The sequence below is a fragment of the Bos taurus genome, chromosome 1 (assembly GCF_002263795.3).
Source record: "Bos taurus isolate L1 Dominette 01449 registration number 42190680 breed Hereford chromosome 1, ARS-UCD2.0, whole genome shotgun sequence".
Lineage (NCBI taxonomy): Eukaryota > Metazoa > Chordata > Mammalia > Artiodactyla > Bovidae > Bos > Bos taurus.
The window spans coordinates 128,586,041-128,613,894 of NC_037328.1; the positions used below are offsets into that span (position 1 = coordinate 128,586,041).

The window sequence follows — 27,854 nt, forward strand, 5'->3', positions numbered from 1 at the left end:
TAGGGAAAACTTTTTCAAACTGATAATGGGCATCTATGATAAATCATGCTAATGGTAAAATAACAAATCCTTTCTTCCTGAAGTCAGGAACAAGGTGGAGGTCTACACTTGCTACTCAGTCACTCTTGGGTGCTTATTTTGTGCCAGGTACAGTGCCAGTCACCTTAGAGCAACTCTTTGTGCCAGCAGAAATGAGAAGACTGCAGCACAGAGAGGTTAAGAAACTCCCCAACATCACAGAGTAATCATAAGCCAACATTTATATTCAGATACTTCAGAGTTCATCTCTGATTACACTATCTTCTCAATAGTATAGTAATAATTATTATTATAGAACCTAGGTTATATTCTTTGCAGCCAAAGATGGAGAAGCTCTATACAGTCAGCAAAAACAAGACCAGGAGCTGACTGTGGCTCAGACCATGAACTCCTTATTGCCAAATTCAGACTGAAATTGACGAAAGTAGGGAAAACCACTAGACCATTCAGGTATGACCTAAATCAAATCCCTTATGATTATACAGTGGAAGTGAGAAATAGATTTAAGGGACTAGATCTGATAGAGTGCCTGATGAACTATGGATGGAGGTTCGTGACATTGTACAGGAGACAGGGATCAAGACCATTCCCATGGAAAAGAAATGCATACGAGACAGCAAAAGAGACACTGATGTATAGAACAGTCTTTTGGACTCTGTGGGAGAGGGAGAGGGTGGGATGATTTGGGAGAATGGCATTGAAATATGTATAATATCATATATGAAACGAGTAGCCAGTCCAGGTTTGATGCACGATACTGGATGCTTGGGGCTGGTGCACAGGGATGACCCAGAGGGATGGTATGGGGAGGGAGGAGGGAGGAGGGTTCAGGATGGGGAACACATGTATACTTGTGGTGGATTCATTTCGATATTTGGCAAAACTAATATAATATTGTAAAGTTTAAAAATAAAATAAAATTAAAAAAAAAAAAATGCAAAAAAGCAAAATGGCTGTCTGGGGAGGCCTTACAAATAGCTGTGAAAAGAAGAGAAGCAAAAAGCAAAGGAGAAAAGGAAAGATATAAGCATCTGAATGCAGAGTTCCAAAGAATAGCAAGAAGAGATAAGAAAGCCTTCCTCAGCGATCAATGCAAAGAAATAGAGGAAAACAACAGAATGGGAAAGACTAGAGATCTCTTCAAGATAATTAGAGATACCAAGGGAACATTTCATGCAAAGATGGGCTCGATAAAGGACAGAAATGGTATGGACCTAACAGAAGCAGAAGATATTAAGAGATGGCAAGAATACACAGAAGAACTGTACAAAAAAGATGTTCACGACCCAGATAATCACGATGGTGTGATCACTGACCTAGAGCCAGACATCCTGGAATGTGAAGTCAAGTGGGCCTTAGAAAGCATCACTACGAACAAAGCTAGTGGAGGTGATGGAATTCCAGTTGAGCTCTTTCAAAATCTGAAAGATGATGCTGTGAAAGTGCTGCACTCAATATGCCAGCAAATTTGGAAAACTCAGCAGTGGCCACAGGACTGGAAAAGGTCAGTTTTCATTCCAATCCCAAAGAAAGGCAATGCCAAAGAATGCTCAAACTACCATGCCGGGGACCAGCCCCGGCTGATCCAGGGTATTCGAAGGAGAGATGGCGTAGGCGAAGATCAGGAAACAGCTGCTTAATTAAACGTTAATTAAGGATATAAAGAGTAATAGAATGAGGATAGCTCAGTAAAATTCAGTGAAGAAAAGAGGCTGAAATAAGGATAGCTCAGTGAGGAAATTCAGTGGAGAAAAGAGGCTGAATAATTTAGCCAGAAGGTAAGAGAAAGAATGACATGGTGAGACCAAGTTTCGGTGAACAAGGCCCGCACTTTATTTTTCAAAGTAGTTTTTATACCTTAAGTTATGCATAGAGGATAATGGGGGAAGGGGTAGAGTCAGGCAGCAAGCCAGGCTTTCTTCCTGCAAACTTATCATATGCAAAAGCTTAGGTGATTTGCATCATCTTCTGGCCTGGAGGCCTGTTAACATTTTAAGATCTTTTCTTCAGAAAACTTATTTTTCTCTAAAGGTGATTGGTCAGGAGCCACCCTCCAAAAGCATTAGATAAAGTTGCATTCGTACAGAGCAAAGGTGTGGTGGGCTATAACAAGAAAAAGAATTAACTCAAGGGTCCCAGGTTACAAACATTAAAGCTACTATTTACACCAATTATATTAATCAATACACTGCCAGGGACACAGCAGGTAAGGGATATGGAAACTTAGCAGCAAACATTGGCCCAACAAGTGAAAATCCCTTCACCAATACAATTTCTAATCAATCTTTTAACTACTCAAAAGAATCTGTATTTAGACAGTTTAGAACATCTCCTGCTTCTCACAGTTGGGAGGCTCTGAACAATCACATGTGGCTGGAAAAACCTATTCAGGCAGGCTAGAGGATTTCCAAAGGAGTTTGTAGGTTAAACACTGTCACACCCAGGAATTATTAACTGGAGCTGTAAGCTAACTCTTTTTTCAGAGAGGTAGTGGGGGACAGCCCCCCATAAAGTCAGAGGTGTAGGTGAAAGCACAAAGCAGAAAGTAGGCAGACTCTGGTTTTGGGGGTAGATTGCTCGAGAATTTCCAGGGAGACTCCTGAGGCTTGATCCCGCCTTTGCGTATGTCAAGCCTCCTTCCTCATGACCTTTGCCATGGGCGGAGTTCGTCACTGGCTCCCAGCAGTGATAGAATTCCAGTTGAGCTATTCCAGATCCTGAAAGATGATGCTGTGGAAAGTGCTGCACTCAATATGCAATATGCACTATGCACTCAATATGCAATATGCCGGCTCCCAGCATCACCACACAATTGCACTCATCTCACACGCTAGTAAAGTCATGCTCCAAATTCTCCAAGCCAGGCTTCAGCAGTACATGAACTGTGAACTTTCAGATGTTCAAGCTGGTTTTAGAAAAGGCAAAGGAACCAGAGATCAAATTGCCAACATCTGCTGGATCATCGAAAAAGCAAGAGAGTTCCAGAAAAACATCTACTTCTGCTTTATTGACTATGCCAAAGCCTTTGACTGTGTGGATCACAATAAACTGTGGAAAATTCTGAAAGAGATGGTAATACCAGACCACTTAACCTACCTCTTGAGAAACATATATGCAGGTCAGGAAGCAACAGTTAGAACTGGACATGGAACAACAGACTGGTTCCAAATAGGAAAAGGAGTACGTCAAGGCTGTAAATTGTCACCCTGCTTATTTAACTTATATGCAGAGTACATCATGAGAAACGCTGGGCTGGAAGAAACACAAGCTGGAATCAAGATTGCTGGGAGAAATATCAATAACCTTAGATATGCAGATGACACCACCCTTAAGGCAGAAAGTGAAGAGGAACTAAAAAGCCTCTTGATGAAAGTGAAAGAGAGTGAAAAAGTTGGCTTAAAGCTCAACATTCAGAAAACGAAGATCATGGCATCTGGTCCCATCACTTCATGGGAAATAGATGGGGAAACAGAGGAAACAGTGTCAGACTTTATTTTTGGGGGCTCCAAAATCACTGCAGATGGTGATTGCAGCCATGAGATTAATAGACGCTTATTCCTTGGAAGAAAAGCTATGACCAACCTAGATAGCATATTCAAAAGCAGAGACATTACTTTGCCAACAAAGGTCCGTCTAGTCAAGGCTATGGTTTTTCCTTTGGTCATGTATGGATGTGAGAATTGGACTGTGAAGAAAGCTGAGTGCCGAAGAATTGATGCTTTTGAACTGTGGTGTTGGAGAAAACTCTTGAAAGTCCCTTGGACTGCAAGGAGATCCAGCCAGTCCATTCTAAAGGAGATCAGCCCTGGGTGTTCTTTGGAAGGAATGATGCTGAAGCTGAAACTCCAGTCCTTTGGCCACCTCATGTGAAGAGTTGACTCATTGGAAAAGACTCTGTTGCTGGGAGGGATTGGGGGCAGGAGGAGAAGGGGACGACAGAGGATGAGATGGCTGGATGGCATCACTGACTCAATGGACGTGAGTTTGAGTGAACTCCGGGAGTTGGTGATGGACAGGGAGGCCTGGCGTGCTGCAATTCATGGGGTTGCAGAGTCGGACATGACTGAGCAATGAACTGAATTGATAGAACCTAGAGGTTGGGAAAATCCTCTGTATCCAGCTCCTTCTGCTTCCCCTCCCCACAAGAGGCCCAGGCAAAAATGCCTGCTGACACTTGTCCACTGTGGACAAAGCTGACATAGGCTGAAAGGTACATGGTTCTTAGGAGATGCTAGTGAGAGCTGCTGCCTGATTTACACCTCTCCATCAAAGACGCCATGCTCTCCATCAAAGCAATTTTCACATTACAGTGGTATTTTGCTATTCAAAGTGAGTCTAATTTGCTCATTTTCATTATTTAGAGGCAGTTAATTAAAAACTCAGCTGATATTTATTTTGCTCCCTTAACATCACCAGTCATTTCTTGCTGCTGTGCTTTTGCAGCATTACAGTTTTATGACTTGACGCAGCCTATCGTGGGTTTCTTATGGTTTTGTCTCCCATTATTTTAATTTCAAGCAAGACATTAAACTGCTGTAAGAATTCAGCCATTGCTGGTGAAGCATGAGGAACAACCATGGTGTTCATCTTAATGAAAGAGCAGGCCCTACTGGGTTTTACAGTAGGGAATGGACACCTCATCCTTTCTACAAGGAGAAGGGAGGCTTTGGGACTAGTAAAGGATTGACTACAAGATTATACGGGCAAGAAACTGGCAAACTTAATCCTAATCCCATCCAGCCATTTCACTATCACCTAATGATGGAGACTTCCCTGGTGGCTCAGATGGTAAATCGCCTGTCTACAATGTGGGAGACCCGGGTTTGATCCCTGGGTGGGGAAGATCTCCTGGAGAAGGAAATGGCAACCCACTCCAGTATTCTTGCCTGGAAAATCCCATGGATGGAGGAGCCTGATAGGCTACAGTCCATGGGGTCACAAAGAGTTGGACACAACCGAGCGACTTCACTTCACTTAATGATGGAGAAGGAATTGTTATGCCAAAAAGTGGCCTGTGTTAACTGTGATGTTTCTAACAAAGCTAATGTATTATTTCTTAATATTCTGTATTTTGCCATTCACTCTGTAAAATATCTAAATGTCTTTAAGACTTCTCTGGTGGTCAAGTGGTTAAGACTCTATGCTCCCAATTCAGGGGGCCTGGGTACAATCCCTGGTCAGGGAACTAGATCCCACGTGCCACAAACTCAAGATGCCACACCATCAAAGATATTTATTCTTAGTCAAAGGTATTTATTTATTTATTTATTATTTCCCTGAACCAGATCTTAATTATGGTACTCAAGATCTTTGTTATGGCATGCATGATGCAACTAAAAAGATTCTGCATGCCACAACAAAGATCTTCTATGCCACAGCTAAGACCTGGCACAGTAAATAAATAAATACCTTTGACTATGAAATTAATGTTGTTTATCCTTGCCTCTTTGAGTAGAATTGACATTATGAGAAAATGTGTCATGCTTATCTGGCAACTCCAGATTTGCTTGGCAAGGGCCACTTTAAGTAGAGAGAAGCTCTGCTTGGAAATTGCTGGTTGAAGGTTAGGATATCAGAAAGCCAAATGGCAACTAGTGCACAAGCTTTTTCATCTGGGAATCAAGGAGCAAAAATATCCCAACAAGCAGGCTTTTGCAGATTATTTGCAAAGAGAAACCTGTGGAAAGAAAAAGGCTTGCAAGTTGCCCATTTGAGAGGTTAGTAAGCAGCTGATATTACCATCAGCAGCCTTTATTCCTAAGAAAAAGGGCCATCCAAGTTGCTCTTGGTCAACTAACAGAGAACTCTCCCTTTTAAGTATCTGCTGGGATAACTCCTACACAAGCTTCAAAACCCAGTCATCTCCTTTGAGGAGCCTGCTCTGACTTCTCAAGCTGAGATGGGCATCACCTCCTTGGTGCCCCTAATCCATGCCCCATGCTTCCCAGGCTCCCTGCACTTTCTGCATTATGAATCGCTTCCACACATCTTTTTTTCCCTTTGGAGCTTCTGGAAGTAAGAATCTATACTTATCTTCCTGACTTTACTGCCTAGCTTAAGACCCGGCTTAATATAGGTGTTCAGGGAATATCTATTGGATGTCAAAGTCTTGATCAACTCATAGGAAAAATGGGATGATGGTTAAGAATCATTTGGAATCAGAATGACTTGGCTTCAAGTACCAGCTCCAACATTCCTAACTCTGTGAACATGGCCAAAATGCATGGACTTTTCTACACCTCAATCTTTTCATCTATACATTGGGAATAATAACAGAACCTACTATATTGGGCTTTGTAAACTATAAATCAACAAAGCAAAGTGCAGGAAGCACTTTACAGGATGCTGGCATGGAAAAAGTATACAGTAGGTGTTGGCAATTGCTCGCATCAGTGGTGGCCCCTTTGTACTAAAGCTGGGAAAATCATTTTCTTCGGATTTTGTCCTCCCAGGAGAGAAAGAGCCTCAGAAGTTACCATCTGGTGTCAGAAAGATCTCAGCAAGGTCATCACTAGGACCCTGCCTCCAGGTTTCTCTTTGCCAGTTACCAAGCCCCTTTCTCTTTTACCTGGTCATTTCAAAGTCTGTTTAGCCCCTACCTCAGATCCCAGTTTGTGTCTGGGGCTCTGCCCTGTAACACATCTCTGTTACATCTCTGTTACACCTGGGCTGTTATTCCAGGTGCCAGGCTCCTCTAACGCCTGATGCTATCAATAAGCTTGCCCCATGGTTTGCTTCTTCTGAGCTGGATACACCGTTGCATCCTTTCCAAATTCAGTTCCAGTCAATGGGCGCACTGCCAGTAGGAACTATCACCTTACCAGCAACCCCACTGTCAGTAGGTATTCATCCCACTTAATGGATGAGTCAACTGAGACACAGAGCAACTGGATGACCTGTTCAAGTCACTGTGGGATCTGATGCCATGTGATTCCTAGCTCCGGTGCTGTCTCAAGATCAAGCTTCTTCCTTGTACAGCAAGGCCTCTGAAACTGACAAACTACTGCAGGTGTACAAGACCTCACATTTTCACTTCTTGACAAGTTCTGCTCATAATCCATATCTGGTACTGAAGTTCCCAAGTGTTCAGGTGGGGAACCCCAAAGGGGCAGAGGTATATTTTAAATGTTTAATTCAAGTTAAGGCAAGTGTCAGGAAAATCCATATTTCCAGCTGCAGAAGAAAGAGAAATGGCAGCCCAATCAATATTACAGAAGTATATGGACTCTTTTTACTGTTCTATCAATTCTGGGAGCTAATAAGTCAGCCTCCCCAGGGGACAGCTTCACAGTTTAAAACCAAAGTTCAGAGGCCGCTGCCTGTCAGGCATGACTCCAGCTTTCATTCTGATCAAGGTGGCTGGGAGATGAAGGACCTTCTTACACAAGGACCCGATGACCCCATGGACACTGCTCATCAAGACCAGGGCTGCCTGGCTGGTAACAAGCACCTCCAGTGTGGTTGGCTAATTCTTTATTTCCTTGTCATCAATAGTGCTGACAAAGCCCCCACAGAAGGCAGGCAGATTAAAATGTTAAATCAAACTCAGAAGAAAAATTTGAAAATCAATTTGAGGTTCCTGAAGAAAAGGCCAGGGAAGATAATTAAGGCTTGTAACTCCCAGCTTCAGCTGCTTCATTTTCTAATTCTGGAGCAAAATAAAACCATCACTCCCCTAGGAATCAGAGGGAGCAGGGATGCAAAGGCAGGTCTGAGCATGCTTGCAGGCTGGCAGCCACCATGGCCAAGGCATTCCAAGTTCATGGACAGGACGTGCACTCCAGTAAACCAGCCTTTCAGCGAACTGACTCAAAACATCTCTCTCATTTTCTTTGCATGTACTGTTTTTTTTTTTCCCTTTTTCCTGGCAACAGAAAGCCAATGCAAATGTGAAAGGTTGGCTGCTTCCAAGTTTACAGTAAATAACTTGAGAGAGTTGTAGATTGCCCGGACCCTAGGTGTCAGGAGCTAATGCATTCTAAATGTAACCCATTTCCAGCAGAGCCAAACTCTGCTTTGACATTTTCCTTTGCTGCACACAGATATTTGTATTATTGGTGCTTTGCTCTGGCTCTAATTTGCCAATTGTGATTCACACAGACCAGCAATGTTAATAGGATGCTTCATTTCCCCCTTGGGCCAATGCAAGATAAATTGCAGCTTCATGATCCATCTCATTGTACAGTAAATACCCCTTTGCTTCTTCATGCTTTCCATGCAAAACATATGTGGATGTAGTTCACTTTTTTAAGCTACAGAGAAATGGAAAGAGAAATGGAATTCCCCCTTCTCTAGGTAGGAGTTATTTATAGAACACCCAGGAGAATTTAATTCCCTTGCTGCCAGCAGCAAAGGTCACATAATTATACTATGTCCAATGAGATCCAAAATTCTGCACACCCCAGTAAAATAAATTGACAGAAGGAGTCATTTCTGCAGCTTCTCAGAATTACCTTTGTTTTTATCGATTAGGAAGTCTGCATTGCACATTTCTGCACAAAATTATCAGCCCTAGTTTTTCATCCTCCTCCTGCTTGGTGAATGGCATTTGGCTTAGAACTTTTGGGATAAGCTTAGGGTACAACTACTTACATCTTTTGTCACTTGTTATTCTCCTAGCCAATCACACTCATGCATGGGATATTAGGAATAATTAACAAGCACCTGTTATATTCCAGACACTGCAGAAGAGGCAAAAGAAATAGAGTGCCAGCTGACATCTTCTTAGGAAGAGGAGCTGTATGCACATAGCAGTGTGAAGTTTTAGACCAAAGAAAGATTCAGGCCTTTATTCTACTGTTTTTCAACCTCAGTTTGCCAAGGATCATCTTTGTGATTTTGTCTATAATCCACAAAGACTTATAACATTTTTACTTCATAATTTCAATTGGATTTGCTCATTTTTATTTAAATTTATTTATAGGGAGAACACACCAGTGGTTCAGCGTAAAACAAATCTGCCTGCCAAAGAGGGAGATGAGGGTTCAATCCCTGGGTTGGGAAGATCTCCTGGAAAAGAAAATGGCAACCCACTCCAGTATTCTTAACTGGAAAATCCCATGGACAGAGGAGCCTGGTGGGCTATATAGTCCACAGGGTTGCAAAGAATTGGGTATGACTTAGTGACTACATTTATTTATAAAGAAGATTTTAACTATTGCTTGATCAGCCCTGGGATTTCTTTGGAAGGAATGATGCTAAAGCTGAAACTCCAGTACTTTGGCCACCTCATGTGAAGAGTTGACTCATTGGAAAAGACTCTGATGCTGGGAGGGATTGGGGGCAGGAGGAAAAGGGGACGACAGAGGATGAGATGGCTGGATGGCATCACTGACTCAATGGACATGAGTCTGGGTGAACTCCAGGAGTTGGTGATGGACAGGGAGGCCTGGTGTGCTGCGATTCATGGGGTCACAGAGAGTCGGACACGACTGAGTGACTGAACTGAACTGAACAGCTTGATAACACAATAATTCACAAAGAGAAGGTGCTGTTTAGGTATGATTTCCAGTTTGAGAGTGTTACCCGCATAGTAAGGGAAGAGACACACACCCATGCATTTAATATAGCGTCTGAGAAGTACAACAGAGACAAGCTAGTCAACAGTGAGGATAGGGAAGGCTTCCTGGAGGAGGGGACATCTAAACTGGGCTAGAAGGATGATTAGGAGTTCATTAGGAAGACAAGAAAAACTTCCACATTCCCTTGCGGTTTTCCTGGTGTCTCTGGCACCAGCCAAGATGTCTTGGTGTTAATTTACCTGTCATCCTTTCTGGAATAATGCAGAGAAATAAATTACTGACTATCCATCATGGACATCAAAATTGATTTGCACCAGCACCTTTCAAACTGCTTAAGCAGTTACGGTGATGTGATCTGATCATTTCTTTTGTGAAACAACTCAAAAATGTCTGTTTTCACACTCAGCATCTCTCATGTGTTTTGACTGTTATGATTTAACGACCACATTATTGGCTATTCCCACTTTCCCCAGGTTCTGATCATCTGCTAGGATCATAAGCTCAGTCTCTCTAGCTTGCCATGAACATCTCAGTTTTCAAAGTGTAATGATGCCTGGAGACTTGGTTGTGGTGACTTCCCTACTGTAGCTGAAGAACCCATCTCCTGGTCATCTGATTGTCATATGGGGGAAACCCCCAAAGCCTTTTAGTTGGAGCCCCTCCATTTCTCCTCCTGAGGGCATAGAATCATCTCATTTCTCACAGAGCCTATGTGAAGCATGCTTGAAGTTTGTGCAAAGAATAACAGCCTCTGCCGCTTCCTGTTTTTGATATTACTTTTCTGTAGCAGGAAGTTTTTAGAGGTTATCCTAGTAAATTGGGCCCCAAAAGAAATGAAGTAGAGCATAGTCCATGTATATTGACGAAGATGGTGCTGGTTGCAGGGGTGCTTGTTAACTTCCATGAAAACAAGCAGACTTCCTTGGCAAATCATATTGATTGAATCACTCAGTTGAAAGTAGAGACTATGAGTTACTCATTTTCCCTGGATGATCAGCATCCCTTGGCTTTATGGGGCCACATGTTATCTAGAGGAAATACTGTTTCCATCTGTTCAGTCAGTTGAGTTCAGTCGCTCAGTCATGTCCGACTCTTTGCAACCCCATGAATTGCAGCACGCCAGGTCTCCCCGTCCATCACCAACACCCAGAGTTTACCCAAACTCATGTCCATCGAGTTGGTGATGCCATCCAGCCATCTCATCCTCTGTTATCCCCTTCTCCTCCCACCCCTAATCCTTCCCAGCATCACGGTCTTTTCCAATGAGTCAACTCTTCCACCTGTGAGAGACCCACAAAACAGTCCCCAGCAACCGCTATAAGCACAATCTGAGCTAGGTGGCAGTAACCCATGGATAATAAACTGGGCAGGATCTTGTAATCTCAAATCTGGTCTAATGGTAAAACTAAGTCTCCTTGAAACCAGGTTCCTCTGCCAAATTTATGATTAACCTCTCTATTAAAAATGTTGTTCCCTCTCTCCTTGTCCCCAACCTATTTCCCCCAGGAATGAAGAGTATCAAAGAAAAGGGGTGACTGAAACCTAGCAGGACCCTCTGGAGGCTTCCCAGGGCCGGATCTCCACTCCCCCCACCACCGTGCCCCCCACCTCTTGTTTGTTGGAAAGCTTTAGTTTCCCAGGCCTCTCCTCAGTCTCAAAAGGCTGGCTAAAGACTATGAATAACAGTATGGAGGCTCCTTTAAAAACTGAAAATAGAACTACCATGTGACCCAGCAATCCCACTACTGGACATATACCCTGAGAAAACTGTAATTCAAAAAGACACATGTACCCCAAGGTTCATAGCAGCACTATTTACAATAGCCAGGACAAGGAAGCAACCTAGACATCCATCGACAGATGAATGGATAAAGAACGATACATATATACAGTGGAATATTACTCAGCCATAAAAAGGGATGGATTTGAGTCAGTTATAGTGATGTGGCTGAATCTAGAGGCTGTCATACAGAGTGAAGTCAGAAAGAAAAAAACAAATATCATATATTAACGCACATATATGGAATCTAAAAAAGTGCTACAGGTGAACCTATTTGCAGGGTAGGAATAGAGACGCAGATGTTGAGAATGGATGTATGGACATAAGACAGGGGAATGGGGGTGGAATGAACTGGAATATTGGAATTGACCTGTATACACCACCAAGTGTAAAACAGATAGCTAGTGGGAACCTGCTGCATAGCACAGGGAGCTCAGCTTGGTGCTCTGTGGTGACCTGAAGGGTGGAATTGGGGTAGGGTGGCAGGGAGGTCTAGGAGGGATGTATACATGTAGCTGATTCACTTTGTTGTACAGCAGACACTAACATAGCCTTGTAAAGCTGCTATACTCTAATTTTTTTTTTTTTTTTTTGAGTTAGTGATTGTAAGCATGTGAACATGCAGTAACAAAAAATAGCAGTTGGGCCAGAAGAATGGGCAACAATTTAAACCTCAGATCAGCCACACTGCTGACTCACAGAATCTTTACTTCCTCCTTGATGGACATAGATAACCATCTCTGACATGCATTCCTGATTTGTTTTTTACAGAAGTCAGACTCCCACCAGATGGAAACTGCTGACCACAAGCACGTAGACCCCAGACCAGTTAGAACCAGAAGGTTGATGATGTTGACTCCCAAAATATCACCTGGTTACCTCACCATGCACAAATCGGAGAGCTGTGCACCAGCTAGTCACACAGCCCAAGATCCCCCCTCCATGTTCTCCCTTTTGTTTTTAAAAAGCTCACACCCCGGCCAGCCAGTAAGATGGATCTGAGACAAACTGAAGTTTCCCGTCCTCTCAGCTGGCACCTTCTCATTCAGTAAACTTCTTTCTCCTTTGGTTTGTTCGGTCTTACTGTGTGTCAGGCATATGAACTTGGAACAGTGGAAAACAATGGAAAAGACAGGTATCAAATGAGTACAAGACTGATGATGTGGTTACACATGGGGTTTAATGTTAGGATGGGAAAGAACAAGAAAATAACTGCACGTAGGGGGGATGCTAGGTGAGTAAAAAATGAGAAGAAATTTGTCAGACATATTGGGAGACAGGGAAGAAGGGTAGAGGGTAGATGCACAGGGCATTTGGGGTAGAAGAAATAGCAGTGCAAAGGCCCTGAGGTAGCAGTGTGCTAGCCTCTTCTTAAGGAAGAGAAAGGGAGTCTAAATACAGTGAGGATGTGATCAGTAGCACGAGAAGAGTCACAAAGGTAAGTATACACACGTTTTCTAATTCAAGGCTTTCTGGTCTGACCCCAAATTTATTCTTTAGAGGCCTCTTGTTTTCTGTTATTCAGTAGGCCTTGTGGCAAAGGTGGCCTCAGTGATGTTGTTTTAAAATGGCAAGGTCCAGTTGTTCAATTCAACAAACTGATACATTACCAACCTTGGGTCGGCACTGTGCTCTTGCTGGGGACACCCAGCTGGACAACCTGGGAGGCTCCTGGTGGCCTGTCACTCTCAGACTCCACACCGGAATCAAATGTACAGTATCAGCTCTGAGTGGAGGAACTGTGTGGTCAGTAAGTGTAACCTGAAAACAATGAGAAGTCCCACCTAGGATGAGCCAGGCATCACGCTATGTGCTTTACACACAGAACTTCATTTAGACCTTGCAGTGACCTTGGTGTTTGGCTTACACACACACACACACAGTAGGGGGTGGTTGAGGTGAAGAGAGACTGAGTGATTTCCAAGGCTATACACTTAGTGGGTGACAGAATCAGCCATAGAAACAACTGTGGATTGAATTATGTCCCTCCACTAAAAAGCATGTTGAAGTCTTAACTTCAGAATGGGACTATATGTATAATTAGGGTCTTTACAGATGTAATAAAGTTAAAATGAGGTCATTAGGGTGGGTTCCAGTCCAATATGATGGAGTGCTTAGAAACGGGGAAATTCGAAGGCAGAGACAGACATGCACAGAAAGAGGATTCGAACACCCAGAAGAAGAGGATCACGTGACTAGCGTGATGCAGCCATAGGCTAAGGAACATGAAGGCCGCCAGCAAACACAAACAGCTGCAAGAGACAAAGAAGGAACCTTCCCTAGAGGCTGGAGCAAGCAGGCCCTGCTGACACCAGATTCTGGACTTCCAGCTTCCAGAACCCTGAGACAGTAAGTTTCTCTTGGTTTAAGCCACCCAGCCCATGGCATTTTGCTATAGCAGTCCTTGGAAACTGATATAGAAATCAAACCAGGAGGCTGAAACTCTCTGCTTTCTGAGCTGCAAAGCCCACAAACACACTTTTGCTCGGCTGCCCTTCAGGTCCACTTGGTCCTTTGTGGGGGCCCTGAGGAGGCAGAGGGAGAGAACGTCCTTAAAGGACATGCAGTCCAGCCATGACTGTCATGTACGTATCCTGTTCAGTGTCACAAGCCCCGTGTGAGCAGATGGGAATCCAGCACACAGTGTGCTCAGAGTAAGTTTGCTAAATAGATGAAGAGTCAGCTACAGGGGTGGCTGAAGAGGCCCAGGCAGGGGAGCCCAGCCAGGGGGTGTCTTGACGGGGCCAGGCAGGAGGCTAGGCTCACCATAAACAGCCCTCCAGAGTCGGTTGAAGGTGCTTAACTAGGTTTTGTGCCTCTGACTAGATTTCTTTCAAGAGGAAATGAAAATAATCCTTGTCCATGTTTCCAAGATTTGGAGGAATTGCTGACTTAAAAATATAAATTGTCAAGAACCTCCATAAAAGGACTATACATAAAACCATTATTACTTCATTGTTACATGCTGTCTCTCAAGGTGGTCAGTCCAGTAGACATTTCAGTTTACAGCTGGCCAGACAAGAAGAAATAGAGGGATGATGCAGAATGGGGGTGGGGGGGCACTTTTGGGGTGAGGTTGGGATGTTTCAGTGGAATCATTTACTTATTTATTTTTAAAGATTTTTCTTTTCTGTTTTGATGTGGACCATTTTTAAAGTCTTTACCGAATTTGTTACAGTAGTGCTTCTGTTTTATATTTTGGCTGCGAGGAAAGTGGATCTTAGGTCCCCAACCAAGGATCGAACCCTTATCCCTTGCATTGGAAGGCAAAGTCTTAACCACTGGTCAACCAAGGAAGTCCCTCTGTGGAATCATTTATACGGAAAAAAGCGTCCAGGCTCTCTCCCTTCCTTGTCCATCATGGCCTTTGGGCAGGGAACCTACCTGCTACAGCCTAGAAAGTACAGTCTTGAGCACTACTTACCACCATCCTGATGGCTGATGTATGTGGGGGTGGGGTAGAGACAGAAGTTGAAAACTTTGCCAAGCTGAACTGCCCAGAGTGTCTCTTCCGGGTTTTTGGAATTGATTGACAGTGACTGAGTCAGTTCTATGGTAATAGGTTCTGGACTATAAGGCATGCAGACTTGAGCTGGGGGCTGGGGTTGGGCCTTTGGGAAAGCAGATCTGAACTGTTTGAAGAGGACACATGAAAGAGAGGAGCAGAGAGGGAGGAACAAGGGAGTCCAGAATGAGAGCCAGACGGAGAAGATAGCTGTTGATGATAATTTTCCATTTCTAATAAGGCTTGAATATCCTTGCTGCACTTTGTTTCTTTGATATGAGCCTGTATCCTTTCAATAAGCCTTCTTTGTACTGGAGGCAGCATGAGTGGCTTGTTGTTTCTGACCACTCAAGGTGTCCTTTCTGAGACACCGCACAAACCCTCACATCTGGTTCCTCCAAGACTTTTCTCAAACTTACCGTTTGGTAATTAAAGAGCATACAAGACGTAAAGTAACAGTAGGCTATCAACAAAAGAGATGAATCAAGGCAAAAGCCATTTTAAAACAGCGTGAAAGGCAAATAACAAGGCTAAAATAAAAATGAACAACATAAAGATAAAACTCAAAATAAAAGTTGAATATGATGAGAGAACTGGTAGATAAAATATAAGCCAGGGATAAAAGTATAAGCAAGATAAAAGAAAGTCATTAAATCCTACATCAGTTGAGAACAATTAAAATATAAGAAACTGAAGAGCAAAGTGAAGACGAAGAATATAATCTACAAACTATAAAACTAGGATAATCAGGCAATAAAACAAAATGGATAAGAAGATAGAGCTCATTTGTCTCCAGTGCATATGCCAAAGTCTTGAGTCTCTAAGAACAAAGACCATCAGGGCCTCTCCAGCCACATTAGTCACTGCTGCGGCACAGGTTCCCAAGACTGTTCCCCCACGGCAACCAGCTCCCAAGCAAATTTCTCTGACTAGAGCACCCCAGGATCAGACAGCAGGCCTCTGTCCTCCCCTTTCCCCTTTCTTTCCTCTCTCCCTCAATTTGTGCCTCCTCCCCAGGCTGGCTTCTTTAATGCACCATGGTGAAACCTGTACCAGAACAGCTGCTGTCCATCGGTCCCTCAGCTGCATTGTGAGCAGTAAGGACTAAGCTCATTCATTCAGTTCACTACATAGTCCAGCTATCAAGATTCAGAACCACCAGAGACAGGGGAAAGGGAACGGTTGGTGGTCATGTCAACTGGCGCAGCCACTGTGGAAAACAATACGACTATTTACCAAAAACGTAAAATAAAATTTCCATATGGACTAGCAACTTCACTTCTACTTTTCTGAAGGAAACAGAAGCACTCATTTAAAAACAGAAACACTCATTTCTGTTTTCTGTTGAAAAACAGAAACACTGTATCCTTTGCAATATTATTTGTAATATCCAACATATGGAAGCCACCTAAGTATCCATCAATGGATGAATGGATGAAGGCATGTGTGTATATCTACAATGGAATACTACTCAGCCATAAAAAGAATGAAATATTGTCATTTGTGACAACATGGATGAACCTGGATGACGAAATAAGTCAAAGCATGACAAATACCACATGATGTCGCTTGTATATGGAATCTAAGAAGCAAAACAAATGAACAAACATAACAAAGCAGAAACAGACTCATAGATAAGGAAACAGACAGGTGGTTGCCAGAAGGGAAGGAGGCGGGAGGATGAGTGAAAGAAGTGAGGGAGATTAAAAGATACACATTTCCAGTCGCAAAATAAGTGAGTCACAGGGATGAAATGCACAGTGTGGCGAATACAGTCAATAACTGCATAATCTCTTTGTTTGAAAACAGATGGTAATCAAACTTATCGTGGGGATAGATCATTTTGTGATGTATAGAAACATTGAATCATTATGTTGTGTACCTGGAGCTAACATAGTGCTGTAAGTCAATTATACTTCAATTAAGAAAAAAAAAACTGATTCAGTATGGTCATCCTGCTCCTACATGGGCAAAGGGAATTGGAAGGCTAAAGGCCTTATCTGAAATTCTGCAAAAGACACAGAAGCTTTACATTGGGCTGGGGTGGCCAGAGGAAACCATCAGAGCAACAGAGTTGTCTGGAAGCAGCTGGCCTTCTCCCATCCCCCCCCGGAATACTGGGAAGGATAGGACGGCCAACCTCAGTCAGGTGATATCAATATACATTCTGATGCAATCAAGAAGTTACCAGGGAGCTGACAGCAAAGCTGGTAGGAAACAGGCATCTGACTATGAAAATTATTGGCTCCACTTATTTAAGAGTATATGATTATTTTCCATTTATTTTTTTATCAATTAGAAAAGCCATATTAGAAATTTGTTTATGTTGGTTATATTTTCAAATTTATTGTCATAGTCATTTTTAATACATTGGATTATCATGTACTGTCTGCTGTTCCCTCTTATCTTCTTGCTATAGGTTATGTCTTCTTTTTAACCTGCTCATCATTATCAGAGGTTTATCCATTTAATCAGTGTTTTCAAAGAACCAGCAAATCCAAAGAATAGGAATAAAGGAAACAGCAAAGAAACTTACAATAGAGAGGCTTATTTAGGGGGGGGGGATGCGGGGGAGGAGATCTATAAAGCACAGTTAACAACACGGAGAGGAAGGCGAATGCTATATGAGTGTTTAGTAATGGGTCCTATAAGAGTTCACTCTAAAGACACACCAGGCAGGATGTGGAACTTTAGGTGGGCTGTGGAGAAGAATAGGATGTGCACAGTCTGAGAGGAGGAGGAAGAGGAGGGGTGGGGGAGGATGAAGAGGAAGAGGAGGAGGGGGAGCAGGGGAAGGCATAGTACAGATAAGTTGACTGACCTGGTTCCTCTGCTAGGATTTAAGGCACAGAATTACACAGCAACTAAAAGCCAGGTCACAAAGGGCTGCGATGTGAGAGCCAGTGGGCAGGGGCTGCAGCACATCCTACAGTTAGCGGGCCTTGAAGGAGTCTGATGGATGAAGGATGTTGCCCTGAAGGACCTCTTTGCAGAGGAGTGGAGGGGCAAGCAGCTGGACAGGGAGGTTGCCAGTGGCACTGAAGGCTGTCCGGGCCCAGGGATGGGGTCCAGCTGCAGGAAGCCTGCAGCGAAGATGGAGAGAAGGGTCTCGAGCCTGAGCAATTGGGAAGGAAAACAGCTGGGGGCATGTGAGATGTCAGGTCCAGAGGGAGGGCTCCAGAGAGTGGCCCATTTAGTGCCCCAGTGCTGACAGGAGCCTCAGCCTCTTCAATTTGACCCCTTTCCCTTGGGCAGATTGGGGAGTGAGGCTCCACTTCACTCTTCAAAGACACGATCACACCCCTACCTTTCCTACTGTCAGAGACCACTCATGACAGTGTGTGTAGGTCAGAGCGACTGCTCCTATTGCCCTAAATAGGCAACAGTTGGCTCCTTCCTGAGCCAACAGTCCTGACTGCCAGCACACCACACACTCAGAGAGCTCTTCCCACTAAAGATGGTTACACACCCTGGATGAGCAGCCCCATGGCTCAAAAGAGAAAAAGCTGGAGAGATTCCCTCTGAGTTGTTGGTCTCTGTCAGTCTCTGAGTCTCCTTTCATTAGACAGCACATAGGGTGCAGAATGGACCTTATGTGGGAGCGCAGTGAAGCAGAAAGCTGATCACTTTCCAAGTGTAGCTGCTCACATTGGGCATGTTTTAATGCCTGGTGGGCACTCACAGAGCAGTCGCAGGGGAAGAGGTCATATTTCCCTATGACTGAGCTGAGCTTCTCCCAAGAATGAAAAACAGTCCTCAACGTTTCAGTGAAATTCTCTCTCATATTATCAATATTAAAGTAGTCTTATGATCATGTTTGCTAGAATATATTCTGCCTTTTTAAAACGGATATTACACACACTTATAGTTTCCTTTATGCTACGACCTATGGTTGGAAATTGTTGGGTTAAAACAGGTTCTTCACTCCAAGGCTTCTCAGAGACTTTAATATGCTAATTTGTACTGGGGATTTCCAAGAGAAATGGTGTTCCCAAGACTATGCATCCTTGGAACTTTTAATATCGTTTTGTAGAGCATCTCCTGCAGCTAGCACTTCACAGGGTACCTTTAGGGAAGATTGGATTTCATCCTGGAAATTATGAAAATATTATGGCCAGGGACACAGGCATGCATGTTTAAGTGTGGGATTCCAGGAGGAACAGTAGTAAACTGAGCTCATGTTCCTCCCTCCCCAAGCTGGATTTCCCAGGCTGGGTATATCTCCACCTGATGCACATCTTTCTCCAGATTCATCCTATGCCCTTGCTCTACCCAGATCCCCCAGTTACAAACCCCCTTCCCAGGCAGCTGTTACTGGCTTGGTGTCTCTTGGTCTCTACCCAAGGCCCATTGTGAAGCATCAGTGTATTACAAGTGCTCCAGAAAGGGTGAGATGGACATAGTGGGTGTCCCTCTAGGGTTAGGGTTGATGAGGACAGACTGCCCACTTAGTGGCAGTACTACTGTTTAATGTGAAGTTCCCTGACCACAGATTTGCTGAGCATATGCTACTCAGCCATTTTACCCCAACTGGTTTGATGGAGAAATCCTGAAATTGATGAAAATGTGTGATCCTACCTGAGTCCTATACTTTTCCTGAGATGTAATTGTTAGTTGTTCAGTCGCTAAGTTGTGTCCGACTCTTTGCGACTCCAGGAACTGCAGCACACCAGGCTCCCCTGTCCTCCACTATCTCCCAGAGTTTGCTCAAGTTCATGTCCATTGAATCAGTGATGCCATTCAACTATCTCATCCTCTGCCATCCCCTTCTCCTTTTGCCTTCAATCTTGCCCAGCATCAAGGTCTTTTCCAATGAGTCGGCTCATTGCATCAGATGGTCAAAGTATTGGAGCTTCACCTTCAGCGTCAGTCCTTCAATGAATATTCAGGGTTGATTTCCTTTAGGAATAACTGGTTTGATCTCCTTGATATCCAAGCAACTGTCAAGAGTCTTCTCCAACACCCCAGTTCAAAAACATCAGTTCTTTGGTGCTCAGCCTTCTTTATGGTCCCGTTACTTAGCTGATGTGCAGTTACTCAGCTGAAAGTAAAGATACAAGTTCTTTCTCAGGCTTTCTTTAGGATGGATTATATTGGATGATGGACATTGAGGCTCTAGTCCAAGCTGAGACTGGACTCAATATACCTGGACATAGGTGACTCACTGGAGGGCAGGCATCAGGATGATTTACAGGAAGGTTCCAGGGCAACCACTTGATGTCCCTGATGAAAGCAAGGGTTGGAGAGTGTATTCATTGGGCCAAGTTGCTCCACAAACTGGGTGGCTTCAACAACAAAAATTCATTGCCTCGCAGATCTGGAAGCTGGAAGTCTGAGAGTAAGGTGTTGGCAGAGTTGTTTCTTTCTGAGGGCTGTGAGGGAGAATCTATCCACATCTCTCTTTCTCAGCTTTCTGTGAACTGCTGGCTTCACTCCAATCTCCACTTTCACTTCTGTGTGTCCATGTCCAAATTCCCCTTTTTTATCAGGACAGCAGTCACATTGGACTAGGGGCCTACCTACCCCAGGATGACCTCATCGTACTTAATCATACTGGCAAATATCCTCCTCCCACATAAGGTCACAGTCTGAGGTACTGGGGCATAGGACTTCAGTGAAAGAATTTTGAAGGGACACAATTCAACCCACATCAGGGAGGAATGTGGGATGACCCAGGAAGTTCATATGAGACCTGGAAACTGCAGGACTTTGCATGGTCTGAAGCCTGCATCGTGCCAGTGTCTTGAACAGCCTAAATGTTGTGTTGCTCAAACTTATGTCTATCGAATCGGTGATGCCATCCAACCATCTCATCCTCTGTTGCCACCTTCTCCTCCTACCCTCAATATTTCCCAGCATCAGGATCTTTTCCACTGAGTTGGCTCTTCACATCAGATGGTATGTTGGCAGTATATTATTCGTCACTGGTCTGGAGGCTCCACTGGCACCAAAGACTGGTGCAGTCTGCGAAACTAGCTTGTGCGCAGAATGTCTAGCATGTATCTGGTCTTTAGTCTGCGACAGCTCCTTGTCAGCCACCCCCTAACCCCCTATGTTCCAGCTGAGCATGTTCTCTCCTTAATCCTCTTGTCAATTTTCTTTTTTTGCCACCATTTTCCAGGGCCATGTCTTCCAGGCCCAGCCATTTCTGACTTCAAAGATCAACCTACATGTTTCCTGTGGCTGAGGCTCTCTTCTTCCCAAAGCACTGGCCGACCCCTGGCTCCAGAGGTCCCTGCCAGGACTTGTAGAGGGCACGTCGTACCCGCCCCTTTTGTCTTTTAGCAGCCTCGGCGCCAGGGGAATTGCTGGGTGAAACATGTCACCTCTGAGAAGTGAGAAAATTCCTGCAAAAGGTGTTGTTTTCGCTTGCTGCTGCACTTAGCAGGTGTTTAAATTTTTATGAGATGCACAAACTTGTGGAAATTGCAGACTTTCAGCTGGGTGTTTGGTATCAGAGTCACCGTGGTTCCCCAGCCAAGTCCCTGGAGGTGGTGTGGGCTGTGTGTTTGCTTGGGGAAAGGTGGTTCTAGGCTGCTTCTTCTCATGGAAGAAACATCGTGTGCTCATGGATCCAGCATGGTCCCCGTGGAGCTGGGTATCAGAAGAAGTCAGCTCATCTCTAAAACTTGCATTTATTCTTCTGTAAATATGAAGGATTCTCTTTTTTCAACTACATGTCCTTCCCACGTAAGCTTGACTCCAGACTGCCCAGGGAGAGAGCATGAGGAGTAAACACAGTTCTCTCAAGCTAGTGTAGTCATATCGGGGTCTCCTCCTTCCTCCTCAAACCTGACATGACAACCATATTCTAGAACCACAAAATCAGAGCAAAGCTGGATCATAAGCTTCCCATGATGATGCCTTGTTTCCCTCCCTTTCTTTCTTCTTTCCATATGTATAAACTGAGTATCTACCATATGCCAGGCACTGTGCTAGGAGAAGGCTGTAACACCAAGCCATCTTGGGTCTTTGGTCTGGTGGGGCAGGCAAAACCCTCAAGCTTTCAACCAAGGACTGTGTTTCAGTCCCATGCTTACTGACCTTAAGAAGATAAACTTGCTTGGGATCAGAGATTCTCTACCATGACTGCCTATAAGAATCACTGGGGGACTTTTTATCAATACATATGTGGGTCCCAGGCCTCCCCTGAGAGCAGCTGAGTCAGACTGGTCATTCTAATACAGAACCAGGGTGGTGAAGCCTGCCCTGGACCACCCCAGGGCTTCTTTAGACAATCCAAACACATGTCCTTTCCCCTGTTAGTTCAGTCACCCTGGTTAGTTCTCATGATTGATGGGGTGTTTCTAGACAACACATGGAAATCAACCTTCCCTGGAGTAGGGGACTCTCAGACTGAAGACACGTTCTCACAATCCTATGGCAGTGGTCCTTATTCACTTCCAGGATAAATATGTAGTTTCAGCTTTTAACATGCCCTATATGTCTGTAACAAAAAGCAACCCCTAGAAACAACTTACATGGGGCCCTACTTGTAGCTCCCTGTGGTGCTTCCCATGGTGAGGCCTGTGTGTCCATCTCCAGCCTCAATCCTCAACCATCTGCAATTAGGGATTTCAACTCCTGCTGGTAGTAATACAAGGCTGGGTAACAGAAGTGAGTGAGGCAGGCTGAGTTAAGGATAACTACTGGAGGGTTGGCCATAGGAGCGCTGACGCTGGGTCCAAAGTGGTTGGACTGTATTTAGCTCCCATTGGTTCTGGTCAAACAAAAACTGAGATGTCAACTGTAGATGTTGACATCTACAGATGCTTTGCAGATTTTTATAAGACATCTCCTGATTTTCATATATTAAACACCAATCATTTTTTAAAAAAAAGATTAAAAACAAACAAGCAGGGGCTTCCTTGCTGGTCAATATATGGCAAAACCAATACAATATTGTAAAGTTAAAAAAAAAAAAAAAGACCTAAGAAAAAGAATCCATCTGCCAACATTGGAGATGTGGGTTCGACCCTTGGTCTGAGAAGATCCAACACGCCTCAGAGCAACTAAGCCCATGCGCCGTAACAACCGAGCCTGTGCTCTAGAGCCTGTGCTCTGCGACAAGAAAAGCCACCGTAATGAGAAGCCTTCATGCAGCAATGAAGACACAGTGCAGCCAAAATTAATTAGTTTTTTAAAACAAAAAAGCAAAAAACACACTGAGCAATGCAAATCAGACATGTCAACTGATCTGATTCAAGTTCTGGACCAAAAGGATGGAAAGTACATTGGTCAGGCAGGGTTCTAACTATGTACAGATCTTCCATGATGGATCATTGCCGGTGACTTCTGCTGGATCCTAGGGTTAATTAATTGATGTTAGAGGCAGGAAAGACCCATAGCTGGCATTCCTCTGCTGCCTGATGCGAAATGCAAGTATGAAGTTCATAAAGATCTATGACATGGAAATCTCTCTCACTGACTCAGTATTGACTTACAATGGTTACTGATGAATTTTACACAAGACAATTAAATAGGAAGCTGTAACAATGGAAGTGCCTAGAATCCAATTGATGAATTTGGTAATTACTGCTTCTCATCTCAGTGTTGGGTCTTAAGTGTTGCTGGGTAACTCTGGAGTCACAATCTAGCCAGAAATTCTTTCATTTATTGAAAAACTACTACTGAACCTCTGCTTAAGGTGGCGGGGGTTGGGGGGGTACTCTGACCCAGATGGGATGGCAAGGTCAACACTCTCCTAGAGGAGAAGAGACAATTGTCAATCAAAATGTCTCAATTGTGCTGTGAGAGGGGCAGGCTAACTCTGGAAATCTATACAATAAATTACATTCTTTTATGGGTCAAGAGGTTGAGTTTGTGGCTTACATTTCTTTTTTTTTATTAATTTATTTTAATTGGAGGATAATTGCTTTATAATATAGTTTTTGCCATACATCAACATGAATTGGCCACAGGTGTGCAAGTGCCAGCCCCCCATCCTGAACCCTGCTCCTAGCTCCCTCTCCACCCTATCCCTCTGGGTTGTCCCAGGGTATTGGCTTTGGGTGCCCTGCTTCATGCATTGAACTCACATTGGTTATCTGTTTTACATAAAGTAATGTACATGTTTCAATGCTATTCTCTCAAATCATTCCACTCTTGCCTTCTCTACTGAGTCCAAAAGTTTGTTCTTTACATCTGTGCCTCCTTTGCTGCCCTGCAGGTAGGATAGTCAGTATTGTCTTTCTAAATTCCATATATATGCGTTAATCTGCAGTATTTGTCTTTCTCACTTACTTCACTCCATATAACAGGCTCCAGGTTCATCTACCTCATTGAACTGACTCAAATGCATTCCTTTTCATAGCTGAGTAATATTCTATTGTGTATATGTACCACAACTATATGTACAAATAGAAAATTTGGGAAACTCAGTAGTGGCCACAGGACTGGAAAAGGTCAGTTTTCATTTCAATCCCAAAGAAAGGCAATGCCAAAGAATGCTCAAACTACTGCACAATTGCACTCATTTCACACACTAGTCAAGAATGCTCAAAATTCTCCAAGCCAGGCTTCAGCAATATGTAAACCATGAACTTCCTGATGTTCAAGCTGGTTTTAGAAAAGGCAGAGGAACAAGAGATCAAATTGCCAACATCCGCTGGATCATTGAAAAAGCAAGAGAGTTCCAGAAAAACATCTATTTCTTCTTTATTGACTATGCCAAAGCCTTTGACTGTGTCGATCACAAGAAACTGGAAAATTCTGAAAGAGATGGGAATACCAGACCACCTGACCTGCCTCTTGAGAAATCTGTATGCAGGTCAGGAAGTAACAGTTAGAACTGGACATGGAACAACAGACTGGTTCCAAATAGGAAAAGGAGTTCGTCAAGGCTGTATATTGTCACCCTGCTTATTTAACTTCTATGCAGAGTACATCATGAGAAACGCTGGACTGGAAGAAACACAAGCTGGAATCAAAATTGCCAGGAGAAATATCAATAACCTCAGATATGCAGATGACACCATCCTTATGGCAGACAGTGAAGAGGAACTCAAAAGCCTCTTGATGAAAGTGAAAGTGGAGAGTGGAAAATGTTGGCTTAAAGCTCAACATTCAGAAAACAAAGATCATGGCAACCGGTCCCATCACTTCATGGGAAATAGATGGGGAAACAGAGGAAACAGTGTCAGACTTTATTTTTTGGGGCTCCCAAATCACTGCAGATGGTGACTGCAGCCATAAAATTAAAATACACTTACTCCTTGGAAGGAAAGTTATGACCAACCTAGATAGCATATTCAAAAGCAGAGACATTACTTTGTCAACAAAGGTCCGTCTAGTCAAGGCTATGGTTTTTCCAGTGGTCATGTATGGATGTGGGAGTTGGACTGTGAAGAAAGCTGAGTGCCGAAGAATTGATGCTTTTGAAGTGTGGTGTTGAAGAAGACTCTTGAGAGTCCCTTGGACTGCAGGGAGATCCAACCACCATTCTGAAGGAGATCAGCCCTGGGATTTCTTTGGAAGGAATGATGCTAAAGCTGAAACTCCAGTCCTTTGGCCACCTTATGCGAAGAGTTGACTCATTGGAAAAGACTCTGATGCTGGGAGGGATTGGGGGCAGAAGGAGAAGGGGATGACAGAGGATGAGATGGCTGGATGGCATCACTGACTCGATGGACGTGAGTCTGAGTGAACTCTGGGAGTTGGTGATGGACAGGGAGGCCTGGCATGCTGCAGTTCATGGGGTCGCAAAGAGTTGGATATGATTGAGCGACTGAACTGAACTGAACTGAACCACAACTACCTTATCCATTCATCTGCCGATAGACATCTAGTTTGCTCCCATGTCCTAACTATTGCAAATAGTGCTGCAATCAACATTGGAATACATGTATCTCTTTCGATTCTGGCTTCCTCAGGGTGTATTCTCAGCAGTGGGATTACTGGGTCATATGGCAGGTCTATTCCCAGTTATTTAAGGAATCACTAGAAGTAAACGTTGGGTTTTCTAGATTGATCCTCCATGCCATAGAGATTTAATGGACAAAACCAGATCTGGTGCGAGAAATCTGCAACACCTCAGTTGTAAAGAATATATGAATCTTAATTTGTTTTTTAAGGAACTGTAATAAGCATGGAAAATTTAATCTTTTAAATATCTTAAATGTATTTAAGAATATCCAAGTGTTTAAGAAAGGTCATGTTGTACTTCATTTAAAAAAAAAGGAGTCACACACCTTTCTTTCTGCTTTCCAGATTGTTCTTTTCACTTAATGCTTCCATATAACACTGTAAGATACAATGAATGCTAAAGCTATAAAAAATAATTCTTTTTAAAAATTGGGGTATAGTTGCTTTTCAACATAGTATTAGTTTCTGCTGTACAACAAAGTAAATCAGCTTTTGTATACATATATCCCCTTCCGCCTGAACCTCCCTCTGACCCCTCTAGGTCATCACGGAGCACTGAGCTGAGTTTCCTGCTCTGTATGGCAGGTTCCCATTAGCTATCCACTTTACATATAGTAGTGTATATAGATCAATCCCATTCTCCCCATTCACCCTGACCCCCGTCCCCCTCCACATCCACACATCCACTCTCAATGTCTGTGACTCTATTCCTGCCCTGCAGCTGTACCATTTTTCTGAATTTCACATATATGCCATAATATACACTATTTGTTTTTCTCTTTCTGACTTACATCACTCTGCAAGAGTCTCTAGGTCCACTCACATCTCTACAAATGACCCAATAATATTACTTTTCATGCTGAGTAATATTCCATTGTATATATGTACCACATCTTAAATGTTCCCAGTGAATGAATAGCAGGTGGTGGGCACTGTGGAGAAAGATGGCAATTCCTCTGCTCTTTGACTGTAGGTGAGACAGAGGCAGAAGGAGGGTGGAGGTGAAATTTAGTGACCTGAGTCCATGCTGGGTGCTGGAACAGCTTTTTGACAACTAACATGGGTCATCTTGAGGGCCTTCAAGCACAGGTAGAGACAAGCACAGATTGAGAATTAAAGGCCACTTGGAACCAGCAGGAAAGATGAGACTCTGGCTCTGACCCATTGAGTGATGGGGCTTGATTCAGGCCAAAAACTGGATCCTCCAATAGGGTCTGGATAGCTCTGGGTCCCATCCTTCCTTCTGGCAACACTGTCCCCTCCAGCCAGGCTGGCTTGCGTCCTTCTACTGGGTTATTCCCACATTTGAGCCTCTCTTCATGGAAGCACAGAGGCCCTGCCTCTTTCTCTGCACATCCCCCAAAGTCATCTACCTCCAAGGCCAGTTTTAGTCCCATGGAGCCTTCTCCTTCAGGAGCCCTTCCTGTCTACTTCAGTTCCCTGGTGGAAGCTCCTGTACACATGTATTTACTGAGTGTCTACCACATCGAAGGTGCTTTACCTATAAATTAGCCTCTTTCACTCTCACCTGCTTTGGCCACCTGCTGTGAAGAACTGATTCACTTGAAAAGACCCTGATGCCAGAAAAGATTGAAGGCAGGAGGAGAAGGGAACAACAGAGGATGAGATGGTTGGATGGCATCACTGACTCAATGGACATGAGTATGAGTAAACTATAGGAGTTGGTGATGGACAGGGAGGCCTGGTGTGCTGCAATCCATGGGGTCGCAAAGAGTTGAACACAACTGAACTGAACTGAACTCACTCTCACCACCACCAGTACAGAAGGTTCACAGAAGAGAATGTGGAGGGTCAGAGAAGTTCACCACAAGGGATGGGGCCACCCAGCTGCTAAGTGGTATGTATGGAGTTTGACCTCATACTTTTTTCCGTTTTGGGAGAGAAGTCACTCATTTTCTATATGGTGCTCCTTTCAGCCTTTCCTTCAGGAACAACTATACCATGTACAAAAAAAAAAACACAACAACAACAACAAAAAAACCCTCAATTATCTTTTAAAGAATTTTTAAGGTGTTCTCTTTCACTTAAAGCTTCTTTGCGACTTCCCTGGTGGTCCAGTGGTTAAGAGTCTGCGTGCTAAAGCAAGCGGTGCTGGTTTGATCCCTGGTCCAGGAAGATTTCGGGC

At 43.7% G+C, this 27,854-nt stretch overlaps 1 protein-coding gene and 1 long non-coding RNA gene across 3 annotated transcripts in view; one reads left to right on the top strand and one right to left on the bottom strand.

Annotated features, from left to right (window-relative positions):
* LOC101907823 (uncharacterized) overlaps nucleotides 1–12,826 on the top strand; it is a 71,491-nt gene extending 58,665 nt beyond the window's left edge. The window contains exon 4 of the long non-coding RNA XR_009495447.1: nucleotides 12,112–12,826. This is a non-coding gene — a long non-coding RNA (uncharacterized lncRNA). The remainder of the gene's footprint in view (nucleotides 1–12,111) is intronic.
* CLSTN2 (calsyntenin 2) overlaps nucleotides 1–27,854 on the bottom strand; it is a 735,088-nt gene that overhangs the window by 212,678 nt on the left and 494,556 nt on the right. The gene's annotated exons all lie outside the window — the stretch shown is intronic.